This window comes from Acomys russatus, chromosome 30 (genome assembly GCF_903995435.1).
Source record: "Acomys russatus chromosome 30, mAcoRus1.1, whole genome shotgun sequence".
Taxonomy (NCBI): Eukaryota; Metazoa; Chordata; class Mammalia; order Rodentia; family Muridae; genus Acomys; species Acomys russatus.
The window spans coordinates 19,222,424-19,236,206 of NC_067166.1; the positions used below are offsets into that span (position 1 = coordinate 19,222,424).

Below are 13,783 nucleotides of genomic sequence, written 5' to 3' on the forward strand. Positions count from 1 at the left end.
TGTCACACCTCAGAACACAGCTCTCCTGATGCCTCTACAAGTGAACTGTCTGCAGGTCTAAAACACACCTTGGGAGAGCTGCCTACGAGACCCACTTAACTTATGACCTCAGCCAGGGGGTTTTCCCACCCACCGTGGTTAGCCATGTTGTCCAGAACGAGGGGTTCCCATCTGGGGGTTTCCAGAACACGCTTCCGCCTCAGCCTGATGGGAGCTTTACACGAGTACTTGTCTCCATTCTCAGAGCCATGGAAACAGGATACTCAAAGTGAGAAATGGGGCCTCCACAGAGCCTACAGCATAGGCTATCCCCACTTCCCACACCACAGGGGGCCCAGGCATGACTTTCAATCTCCTTGCCCTGCCACCACTGTGTCAATCATCTCTTCTGTGACCTCTTGAGCTGCAAAGGAACAGCTTTGTGTCAGCATCTCAATGTCCCTGCTACTTCTCAATGTCCCCTCAAACAAACACATACTCCCTTCTGGTATTTTCCAGGTGCTTTATCCTGTTCGTACCAGGTAGATGCATTTAATAGAAAATAACAAGCAAGAGTTCCTTATAAAGCCTTAAAAGGTCAAGCTGAAATTGTGTAACTCAATAAAGTTAACTCGGAACCAGAGAAGGTTGGACGGAGCTGACACAGCTGACTTCGTTTTGCTCGTTAGGAATACGTCTTCAGGCAAGTAACTTGCTATTCCTAAGCTTTCGGTTTCTGGTTTTCATGTGTCTCCGAGTTTAATAAGATAAGAGGGTTGAACGATTATGGTTATAGCATCCTAATCTTAAAGGGAATCACAGCGAACATCCTCCTAACACTTTGAACATATGGGTCTGAGGTTTTTGGCTTCTTGCTGTACCCTGAAGAGTGCGGTGATGTGTCATCCCAGAGGGACTGTGAGTTTGAGGCCGCTTTGGGCTATATAGTGAGAAACTGACCATAAAAATCAGAAGAGGCGGCGGGGGTGGGGGGGATTAGGAAGGAAGAAAGGAAAGCTATCATCTACCTTTATTCCTAGCCACATTCTTTCCGTTCCTTTCCCAACCCTTCCACTACCACATATGTAATAGCACATATGTAATATTCCTGAGCAGGACCACATAACAGCTAAACACTGAGGATTTAGCTCCACACATGAATGCTAAACCTACTATGACAACTCATCAGCATGTGCCTAGGCGAGCCACTTAGTATAAGCCTGTTTCGTCACATGTAGAGTGGGGATCACTCTTATGCCTTGTGCCTATTGCATACGGTAGTTATAGAAACAGGTGAGTGGCTCGCACAGAGCCCTTTGCAAGAGGCTGGCAAATGTGTGCTCATGGCACCGTTATTCGTGGTACTGGTACCAGTGAGTGCCACTCTTGTAACGCCTGGAGTTGCTGCAATCTGAAGGGTGCAAAGCCGCCTGAGGGAAGGAAGAGGGGTGCTTCTGCTTGCAGGAGGGACTGAAAGGGGGTGGGGCAGGGGAAAGAAACCATTGCTGGAAAAGTGAGTCGGTGCTGCAGTCCTGAGCAACCATCTGGCTTCTCACTCACTTACTCACTCCTGCCTATCCTGCGGAGAAGATGGCCACAGCATCTCAGGAACCAGCACAGAAAATCTATCACTTCAGCTACCCGACTGTGAGAGACGCAAGGCAGGTATGCGAGAGCAGGACAGCCTGTGACTTTTGTAATTGACCATGTTGGGGGCGGGGGGGTGGTTGGGGAGGGGAATAGCCAGCCTTCCATTTAATATAACAAGAAGCTGTGTTCATGTTGTGTTTCATTCCAGGAACCGCGGATAATTTTCATTCACCTGTTGACTCCCGGTCGCACTGTGGTCCAGATATGAAATATCACCCATTCTATCACACAAAAGATTTATAATAATGTTTCCTGGAAAGACTATTTCCCCCTAAACACTAAACAAGAACTCACAACTCAAGGGCGCTGTGCAAACAGCCCTGCTCTGCCCTGCTCTCCTCTCTCACAGTTCACGGGCAGCTGCCATGAAAGCAAGACACAAAATCCCAGGGACATGTAGATGGTGTAGATACAGGTCATTATGCCTATTTTCAAAACACTATCTGTAGAAACGGGGAAGCTTCCAGTAAATCAGAATGTGTTGCACAAAAGGGATGTGTGCAAGTGGTGAGTTTAACATGTAGAACAGAGGAAATGCACGTGCGCGTGTGCGCACACAAACATACACACACACACACACACACACACACACACACACACACACACACCTAAAATCATTATGACTCTAGATGCATGTGGAGAAGGGGCCTTGTAGCACTTGTCTGCAAAAAGTAAAAACAGTTGAGCTGTTTTATTATTTACCTAAAAATCTCCATTCAATTACTTCATTCATTCAAGTAATTATCATGTAGTTAAAACATGCAAAATAGTAGGCAAGGGTGTCTTGGTCCTTCTGGTCTTAAGATGCTCAGACTGATGAGAATTACAGACCACAGCAGATAGCTGTATGTACAAGGTGTCCCATGCCCAGGACACATGCAACGCCAAGCATTGCACTAAATGGGGACAGGTGGGAGCACAGACCACTCAGGGAGAGAGATGGCAGAGGTTCCAGGCTCCCTGATATCAATCCCCACCCTCATTTAAGTGTCAAGAGCCTTCCACTTCGGCTGGGTTGTGGCAAACTGACTAAAGTCTGTGTCCACTACAGCAGCCACTAGCCAAAAAGACCATTGAGCGCTTGGAATATGGCCAGTCTTACATGTTGACATAATACTAGTTTAGTGATACTGTCCCAAATACGCTCGTTCCTTTACATTTCACCTTTTAAATTTAAATGTCATTATTGGAAAACTTTAGACCTTGGTGGGTTTGTTTATTCTTGTTTGAGATGAGGTCTGTGTGTGTGTGTGTGCGCGCGCGCGCGCTTTCAAGTCAACCTCTTGCCTCAGCCTCCAGAAGAGCTGAGATGACAGGGCGTGTGAAAATTTGAGGTCGCATGCCTGACTCACGTTATATTTGTTTAGACGGCGCTGAGCTGACTGCATCGCATAGCCCTCCCTGATGCGGTGCCGGAGGAGGGTGAAGTCATAACTGGAGAGGTGAACGGGAGTAGTGTGTCCACTGTCTAACTCAGGCTAGGCACTCCTAACTTCTCTCTCTGTTCTGGCTGGGTGGGGGCAGATGTCCAGGGCTGAGCCAGCTGCAGCCAAGCCAGTGAACCCCATCGGTGACCCAGGGGTGATGGCGTAATCTGTTGCTTGGATAATCTCAGGAGTGACCCACCCTGTTCTCCAGAAGTCTGTAAGATTAGACAGTTATGTAAAAGAAGATTTTTATCTAAGTCCCTCTAAAGAAACCTAAGCTGGATCCCAGTGAATACAAGGGGGCATATGAGGAAAGTTCCAAAAGAAAAACAATCCTTTAAAGGACACCTTAAAGAACAGGAGCTAGGCAGGGCAAGAGCCCAGTGTGTTGTCACAAGAACCAAGGGCCACAAAAAGGGTTATTTCAGACAGAGAAGAGAACAGAAAAGGAAGAAGGGCCGGGATCAGCAGGTGTTCCGGTGAGCCCTCAAGTGGAGACAAGGGTAGCCCAAGAAGGCAGCTACAGAGGTGGGTCACATGATGGAGAGCCTCAGGTGGTGGGCAGAGGACCTTGATCTTCTGTCCCACAGAAGGAGGGCTACCGAGTGACTCCCCAAGAAGGGAGCAAATGAGTTCTGGTTTGCATGGCTCTGTCTGGCATCCTTGCAGTCTGGCCTGCGGCTACAGCAGTATGAACAGAGTGCAGCAGAAGTGAGGGCTCTTCAGTCAGATGTGGTGATATATACACCCGTAACCTCCCACCCTCAGGAGACTCAGGATGTAGAAGGCAAAAAGATTAGAAGTGTAAGGTCATCCTTGGCTACACAAAAACTACGAGGCTAGCCTGAGCTTAAGATTCTGTCTTTAAAAAAAAAAAAAAAAAGAATAAATAAGTATTAACCTTCAAAAGGCAGCCGTGCACAGTGGCACACCCCTGTAATCCCAGCATTCAAGGAGGCAGAGGCAGGCAGATCTATGTGAGTTCGAGGCCAGCCTGTCTACAAAGCAAGTCCAAGGACAGCCAAACCCTATCTCAAAAAATGAAAAGAAAAGAAAAGAAAATCCTTCAAAAGGCAAAGTCATACTGGAGTAGAAAGAGGAGGAAAGGCTAAGGGGGTGGTTCAGCAGGTTAAAGACACTTGCCACACAAGCATTATGGCCCAAGTTTAATTCCCCCCTCTCCACTACAGGAACACATGTTAAAAAAACAAGTGAAGTGACAAGAGTCTATAATCCTAGCACTCCTGTGGCAAGATTTGAGGCAGATAAAGGAAAATCAACCAGGAGCTCACTTGGACAGCCAGTCTGAAGTACATGGTCCAACAGCAGAAACAAGAGAGACACTGACCCACACCCCCACACACACACATGCACACACACATACACACACAGAGACAAACACATTCACACCTGCACATACACATACACACATGCATGCACAAAGAAGCTCTTTCTTAAGCCCAGCATTAAATTTCATCGTAGTAACAACACCCCAAATTGCTTAATGCACCTCATTTATTCCATTCCTTTTCTGGGTTTTCAGAGGAATGACCACACATGTCAAAATACAGTTCCATTCAAGTTTGGTTCAGAATTAAAATCAGTCAAGATCAGGTTAATGCTCAGAACAGGTTTGGGGTGTTTTTGCTTGTTTGGTTGTTGTTGTTGTTGTTGTTGTTGTTGTTGTTGCTGCTGCTGCTAAGCAAATTTACTGTAATATACTAACTTTACTAAAAATTGAATATTCACTTCACCCCTTTTCTCTTTGAGAACCTAACCAATCTCTTTTTCTTTCCTTTTGTGTATTTCTGCAACTGTGTGTTTGTGGCACACGTGTGGCCCTGCATGTGAAGGCTAAAGGACAGCTCTGTGGGGGCAGGCCTCTCCTTCCACACTCACTAGTGCTCCAGGATCTAACTCAGGTAGTCAGGCTTGTTACCCGCAGAGCCACCTCAACAACACGAGAAGAAACCCCACCCCGCCTCAACCTAAAAGAACTACCAACATTTAGAAATCTTAACAGCCTACTATGCAAATGTATTTTTTCTTTTTTATTAATTCATTCATATTACATCTCAATAGTTATCCCATCCCTGTATCCTCCCATTCTTCCCTCCCTCCCATTTTCCCCTTACACCCCTCCCCTATGACTGTGACTGAAGGGGACCTCTTCCCCCTGTATATGCTCATAGGGTATCAAGTCTCTTCTTGGTAGCCTGCTATCCTTCCTCTGAGTGCCTCCAGGCCTCCCCATCAAGGAGACGTGGTCAAATATGGGGCACCAGAGTTCGTGTGAAAGCAAATGTCTTTTAAAAGCACGAGCCAAGGCAAGTTACTTAAAGTTTCTATCCCACCACTCCTTTAAAATGATGATAAAAATCTGACCCACCTTCTATCTCCCAGAAAACTGAGGACTAGGATGTCAGTAGCGGCTCTCTGTCAACTGTAAATGGGTAAGCTAACTTTATTTTCTGAACTCTACACAGTGGGTAAAGTCACTTTCTTTTATAAAGAAGCAAGCTAATAGGCAGAGGGGAGGCAATAGAAACTGTCATCTTTCGTTCCTTTATCCATTTTTCAGACAGGGTCTCACTGTGTTGATCTGGCTAGCCTGGAACTTTCTGTGGACCAGGTTTGTCTCCAACTCACAGAGATTCAAGTGTATCTGTCTCCCAAGCCCAGTGCGCCTTTTTCATTTCAATTTTCCTAAGCAAAAAATGATCCATTCCATTAGGATTTAATGAAAATCGCCAGGCCTCACCTGCCAGAGATTCTAATTCAGGGGCTCTCAATGCCCAGGGTTTATATCTTTAAGGCCTCCTCAGGAAGCTTAAAGACCAGCTGGTTTGAGACCCACTTCTCTAAACCAGAAAACACCATCGCAGATCATATAGCCGAGCACAGACGGCTACACTCTGTACTGTCAATTCAAGCACACAGCGTGGGTGGAAGGAGTCCAGTCTGCACAAGTGTCTGAGTTAGGTGTGGGAGCCTAGCATGTGGTGGGCGTGAAACAAGGAAACACAGACACCAGCGGTGCGACACCATACAGCAAGTGTCACTGTGGAAGCTGATTCACATACTGACTCTAGAGTAAAAGGGACAGATGGTGGATCCTGGAGACCGGGGGGGACTGAGGGAGCAAGGGAGTACAGGCGAGAAGGAGAGGTGCAAAGGAGAATGGAGTGCAGATGCAGAAAGGCTGGCTGTGCTGAGGGGCTGTGAGATCTGCGTGGCGGGATGCACTCAGGATGCACACACCACACACACACACACACACACACACACACACACACACACACACCACCACACACGCCACCGTACATACCACCAAGGGCCTACGCGGGCCTGGCAAGCACAAGTTGTCACTGAAGCATTCTAGGTAGGCAGATGCTGTGCATGTTAGCGTCGTCATCATCGCTCTGAGAGCAGCAGAGAGGAGCTTTGCAGAGTGCTAGAGTAAGGCTGAGGGGGAACCTGGAAATGAGGGCTGAAGTTAGAAAGCCAGAGAAACAGTGACACGGGGAACCCACCTGAAGCCACGGGAAGAAATGGACAAAAATAACAATAAACAAAACTTACTATTTTTCATCCGAATTTCAACATGAACCATGGTACTCAAAGTCGGGAGAATCCTTAGAGTTTAAAAATGCTCATTAGGAAACAAGGTTAGGAAACTCACACACACACACCTCTTACTGCTTTGGTGCTATACAGTTTTAAACACAAAATCCCCAAGTGGCCACACAGAGTGGCACATTTAAACTAACTCAAGCTTTGCCTGTGGTTTTCACTGCCGATGCCTATTCCACACCAAATGTTTGAACACATAGTTGCACCGTGCTCCCGAAACCACACAAGTGCACCCATGCTGAGCCTGTGCAACACCAAACCCCTCTGAATTCACTCTGAGAACAGGCAAGTATAACCTGTGCAGGGCTCAAGCATGTAACGGGAACGGGGGGGGGGGGGGGGGGGGGGGGGGGGGGGGTGGCGGGGAGGTGTTGTCACAGGGCTCAAGTGTGTAACAAGGGGTGGGAGGGGTTGTCACACTCAAGTTCCACATCAATGACAGTGTGTAGTAAGGGACCCACATTAGAATGGGGTCATTGGGAGCTTCCATGGGTATCACCAACAAGCAATGCAGGCCGCCGGCAATGGTTGAGGTCTTAAACCAGAAGACTGCCTTTGAGGGCAGTCATTCTGGAAGCCGGCATTGACGCATTGGCATTGCTGGATCTTGACTATAGAGACTAACATTGGTTTTTTAAGGGTTTAAATTCCCTGCAGAAAACACCCTGCTGTCCGTACCCTGGAGGGCGGGGCCGGGGGTGGGGAGAGGGTAAGGGGGTGAGGGAGTGGGGGAGTGGGGGGAGGGTAATGTGGGGAAGGGAACAAGTCCCTGGGAATGAAGTGGGAAACCGAAGGACCCAGGGGACAGAATCAAGGTCAATAATGAGTGTGTGCAGAGTGGCGCCAACAGGAACAGGATAAACCCATGGGAGTCTTGCTCAAGTCCCAAGCGCACTTACAAGGTGAGCGGCTCCTGGCATGTGTGGACGGCTGGGAACACATGAACTGAGGGGTCAGAGTTTGGCATCTATGGGACCGTGCCTACTCCGGAAGCTTTTCACTCTAAAAATTCACCTTGAACTTGGAGAAGTCATAACTTATCAAATGGACAGCAATTTGTCTGCGTTTATTAAAAAAAATGTATATTTTTCTTAGGGAGACTTAAGGAAACCACGTAAGCCAGGCGATCAAACAAAGGCAGCTATCTCCCTTCACCGGGTTCAGCAAGTACAAAGATGAAGGAATAGCTCTTCCTGTGAAGACAAATCTGAAAATGGAGCCTCAGTGGACACTTCCTGGGCCTTTTGACTAGGGTAGATCCTCTTCGGGTCTCTCAAACACAAAGGCAAGCTGGGATCCCCTCCCAAGCCTTCCACAGAACCACCAAGGAAAAGGGAAAGCACCAGAATCCCACAGACAAATCAGTATGCGAGCTGTCGGCCTGAAGCCTCTTCCTAATCTCTGGACTCCATAGGTTCCCTCATCTGAAGCATGGGTACACACTAAGATGATCACAGGAACTAACGCTGACATACCTATGTGCATTAAAGCTAGCTTACAGGAAGAGAGCTCTGCCATATTCCTGCGTGATACTCAATGGCAGAAGTGCTAGATTAAGGTCCAGAGTCTAACCAGGGAAAACAACCAATAAAGGACCAGTACTACCATTATTCAAATCAAACTGCAGACCTCCCACCCCTAAGACAGGCCCTTCTGCTGTTGCTGAGGGATGGCTAGAGCACGTGACCTTTGTTTCTGCACCTCCATTTGAACGGCTGTGTAGATGGTCACAGCCCATCCAGCGATAGGAGGCCATGAATCCCAGGAAGATTCAGAATGAAGTGCTTCATTTTGTTTTCTTTTGCTTTGTTTTGTTTTGTTTTAATATATTAAAGAAGCAAAGCCTTGCTAGGGAGGAAGCAGAAATTTAAGACTCCAGAAAAATCAAACTATACTTGACTCTAAAAATTTCTAACATAAGTAAAGAAAAATAAATATATCATTGCTGCAATATGATTCTAAACTCAGCTGGAATGAACAAAAACGGGGTTTTCTTTCTGTTACCTTTTTATAGGTCTACCAACCCAACAGACAAGGATCTTTTAGTTACCAAGTTTGACTAATACTTGGTCAAGAGACCAATACTTGGGAGCTAGTCACCAAGTCTGAATTAAAAGAAACCAATACTTGGGAGCAGTGAATCAATGTGTGTGTGTGTGTGCGCGTGCGTGTGTGTATGTGTGTGTGTGTGTGTGTGTGTGTATCTCTGTGTGTATATTATATCTGTGTGTGTATCTATGTGTTTGTGTGTGTGTGTCTATGTGTCTGTGTGTGTAAATGTGTGTCTGTGTGTATCTCTGTGTGTGTGTGTTTGTGTGTGTGGGTGTGTGTGTATACATACAGGTATGTACATACTTGCTTCTAGGTGCTTTCACACGGAGGAAGTCATTGCCTTCTCCCTTGTTTGAGACAGTCCCCTGTTCACTGTTTGCATATACCCAGCTAGCTAGCCTGCAAGGTTTCAGAAATTCTCCTGCCTGCTCCTCATCTCATCATAGGAGCACTGGGACTACAGAGGCACGCTACCTTGTCTATCCTTACATGGCACCTGGGGATCTGAGCTCAGTTTACTTTACCAGTTAAGCCATCTCCCCAGACCCCACGAAACCATTTTTAATAGACGTAGAGACAAGTATTGGCCAGCTGTTGAACTGTATCCATCCCCACCCTCTTCCTAAACATGACAGAAATGTTCACACCAAACGTCTTTGACAAGTCATTTTCCCTAATAAAATGCCTCAGGAAATAAGTGGCCTTATACTGTATCTACGTAGTGGAAGAAAATAAGAACGTATCTTTGTGACCTTCAGTATAGAACCAAGCAGCCCTAGAATACAGTCACTTATTAGCTCCATCCTTGCACAACAGGCCTCTTTCAAGCTCTCCCCTGCCCCCTAATTGGAATGGGCTCAGCAGTTTTCTCACATGTCACTGAATGCAGAAGTGTCAGATTAACACAGCAACTCAGGACCTGCCATGGATCCTACAGACCACAGTCTCTGTTCCCTCTCATCCATGTGTACAGTAATGATAAATCGAAGTCACTGCAAAGCGAGCTACAGCTTTTCACTGGCTATGTGCATGCCACTTTAAACTAGGCAGAGTGCGCTTCCATCTAAATCCTGGCTTGATCAGCAAACTATCGTTTTAGCTAAAGAGCTGCCAATATCCCTTTCATAGGTCAGGGGACAACGAGTACAAAACACTTATCTAAAATTACACTAAGCTGATCGTGGTGGGAGCACATGCCTGTAATCCCAGAACTTGGGAGGTGGAGGCAAGCGGATCAGGATTGAAGTCCAGCCTCAGCTCCATAATGAGTTCTTGGCTACGCTGGGCTACAGGAGACCCCATTCCTGCCCCCCTCCCAAAAGAAAAACTAAAGCTACACTTGGTTTGCACCCCTAGTCTCCCACTTAATTTTGAGATTCTTAAGCCAGTGTAGTTCCCAACTGCATTCCAAATACCTAAAAACATAAATGCACAGGTAAGTGTAGCGCTTACTGCTCATTAAAGAAGCTTATTCTTGCATCACAGGAATCCACAACTGGTTGAAATATAGACATCAACTAACCAGGATACGCCCAGCCCCCATCCGATACATCCACAACACAGCCCTTACTCTTGAGGCTCAAGGAACACTGCAGAAGAGGGCATGGGGAAGACTGTAAAAAGCCAGAAGACCAGAATGTCTGCTGAGAGATGGTGTCTTCTGTATATGACAGGGAGTCGCACCCATGAAATCATAACAATATGGTGACCTAAACCAGACCTGCCCAACGGCAACAGTGGCTGACATTCCCAGCATGGATGGGGGAATTCTCAGAAGGCTCCTCTCCTAGAGGAAGCACTACGGGCGATGAATGGTTGCTGAGAAAGAGAATTAGTGTTCTCTGGGGTCTAGCCCCCTGACAGGTTATCTAATCCCTGGCTGGGTTGTATTTTTATGTGACTGCATGTGTGTGTGTGTGTGTGTGTGTGTGTGTGTGTGTGTGTGTGTGTGTGTGGCAATACAAATTAAAGAAAGGGTCATGAATTTGAGAGGGAGTGAGAAGGGTGACACGGGAGAAATTGAAGGGTAGTAGAAGTGATGTAAACATAGTATTGACATTATGAGGTCTTCAAAAAATAAACAAAATAAATGTTAAAAAGAAAAAGAAAAATGGTCTCTGATGTGTTTCATTTCAAGGAATCTCATGTCTATTATAAAATAACCACTGCTTAGTTTACATCCAAATGCACACATAATAATAGAAAAGCAAAAGTCATCCCTAATCTCTCCACAGAGGACACTGGGAACAACGCTTCATGTAAATCCAGCCTTAGCCATAATCTGTCCAAGCCACATTTGCAAATCCCTTTGGAAAATCCTACGTGCTGGGTCCATAAAGATCCAGTCTCCAGACAAACGCATCCTGACTGGACATGTCCAAAATAGCTCTCTCATAGACAAACAAACATGCCACTGTGCGCCATTCACTCTGAAGAACGCAAAAGAGGAACTGTGAAAGGCCATCAGCTGAGGGAAGCCGACCACATAGTTGGAATTCTACAGGAAGAAGTTAGCAACAAGAAGAAAACAGGCACCTGGCAGGAAAAAAGATGCTAAGGAAATTATTGAGACGTGATACACTTCCTGTGAAAACAACACTCGAGGTGGTGATTCACTCCGTTAGCATCTTCTAGAATTCGTGCGACTTTCAGTGCTCCATGAGTTCAGCCATGTTTACTGTGGCGAGAAAGATTTTGTGTTCTTGTTTTAAGTTACTAATCTGTTCATGTCACCCTGTGCCCCAAAACACATGGAAAGCAGAGTGTAGTCCTTGTATCCACAGCCATGCCCCTTACTGTCACCAAGACAAGATAGCACAGTGCCGATGGCCTTCCCTTGTTTTCTTTTGCCTTAAACTGCGGCCTTGGCCTTCAGCGCACGTGCCAATGGAGTGCTTAGTCCTGGACTGGGGTGCTCCCCCTCAACAACAAAAACATAGTAATCAGCTCACTCTTGGCACACCAAGAGAGTCACCAGGATCTTTACCAGACACCTCCAGAATCTGTACAACTGATTGAGTTCGCAAGCATTTGAGGTCAGGAAAATACAAAAGTAGATGTTCCTTGTACACTCTTCTCCCCTCCCCCGCACCCCCCCCCACCTCATCCCCATCCCCGCTGAGCCATCTCCACAGCCTTCCATGTAAACTTAAATGTAAAGCCATTATACATAAGCAACTGTCAGAATAAGCTTAAATTGGTTGGGGTTTTCATTAGTATGTTTATGTGTGTGCTGCCAATGAATGAGCCCAGGGCTTTGCATATGCGAGGCAAGCATTTACCACAGGGCTACAATCCCCAACCTAAACTATTATACATAATTCTGTTTGATAATATTTAACTTTTTCTCCTCCTCAAATAGCTACTGTAATGACTGCGTTTATTTCTAAGCCCACCTTTGAAGGTTTTAAAAGTATGGGCAATGAGTAATCGCGTGTAAAGGTTTGAAGGAGGAGAAAAAATAAAAACCCCAGTTTGTGTTGGGATCCTAAGATCTGAAAGAGATTTCTCAAGGTTTATTTATGAGTTCAGATGAAGTGCTCAGGTTTTTTTTTAAAGACACATTTATTCAGCGTCATGATCAGACTATTACATTTAGCAATCAACAGCATGGGTGAAAAAAGGTCTACAGTAAAACCCTTTGTTGGAATGCTTTACATTTTCCACAGAACAGAAACTAAAATAACTTGTTATATAGTTAGTCACAAATACAGTTCCTGGAGTTCTTTTTGCCCATACACATGAGTATTGTCTAAAAACATGTCTTCTTTGTAGCAGCTAGGCCCTGCCACCACTGTGCTTGGCTGAGTTCACAAATCTGTTGTAACCTGTAGCTTCCCTGTCACTTCTCTGGCTCTCTCTCCTGCTAAGCTTTGTTTCCTGGCTGTCATGTATGTAATTTAGAACCTCCTGCCACTGCCATAGCTGCTGCTGGAACCTCCATAGCCACCTTGGTTCCGTGGTTTAGCAAAGTACTGGCCTCCACCACCGTAAGGGCCAGAGCTCCTGCCTCCAAAGTTTCCTCCCTTCATTGTCCAAAATTTGAAGACTGATTGTTGTAATTGCCAAAGTCATTGTAGCTTCCACCACCTCCAAAATTGCTTCCATCGTTACCAAATCCATTATAGCCTTCCCCGCTGCCACCATATCCACCACCACCACGGCTGCCACCAAAGCCACCACGACCACTGAAGTTTCCTCCTCGCCCAAAATTGTCATTGCCACCAAAACCAATCTCCTCAATCACCACCAAAGTTTCCGGAGCCACTCCGACCTCTCTGGCTGGACGAGGCACTAGCCATCTCTTGTTTTGATAGGGCTTTTCTTACTTCTCCATTGTAGCCATTCACAGCATGATATTTTTGAATAACAATCTTATCCACAGAGTCATGGTCATCAAAGGTGACAAAAGCAAAGCCCCTCTTCTTGCCACTGCCTCTGTCAGCCATGATTTCAATCACTTCAATTTTCCCATACTGCTCAAAGTAGTCTCGTAGGTGATGTTCTTCAGCGTCTTCTTTAATACCACCAACAAAGATCTTCTTCACAGTTAAGGGGGCACCTGGTCTCTGAGCATCTTCTCTTGACACAGCTCTCTTGGGTTCCACAACCCTTCCATCCACCTTGTGTGGTCTGGCATTCATAGCAGCATCTACTTCCTCCACCGTGGCGTAGGTGACAAACCGCAAGCCCCTGGATCTCTTGGTGTTTTGTCGTGTCCCCCATTGCTCAAAATGGCTCCTCAGGCTCTCATCAGTTGTTTCGAAGCTCAGCCTTTCGATGAAGAGCTTCTGCAGCTGTTCTGGCTCCTTGAGAGACTCTGACTTAGACATGACAGCAGGGCGATGGGGAGCCTTCAAGCGATGCTATCTCAGACGTGTCAGCCACCAGAAAGGAGTAAACAGGCGAGTGTATCCAGGTTTTTTTTACTACAATGTTTCCTCACTGTTGTCTTTCTTTTTGTTTCTTTTAAATTCTTGTTTGTATTTATTTATGTGCGTGTGTAAGCCTATGTGACTATCTGTGCACAGATGTGAAGGTCT

General features: G+C 46.2%; 1 pseudogene; it reads right to left on the reverse strand.

Annotated features, from left to right (window-relative positions):
- Positions 1–12,640: 12,640 nt before the first annotated feature.
- Positions 12,641–13,573, reverse strand: LOC127212348 (heterogeneous nuclear ribonucleoprotein A1-like; annotated as a pseudogene).
- Between the last annotated feature and the right edge of the window lie 210 nt (positions 13,574–13,783).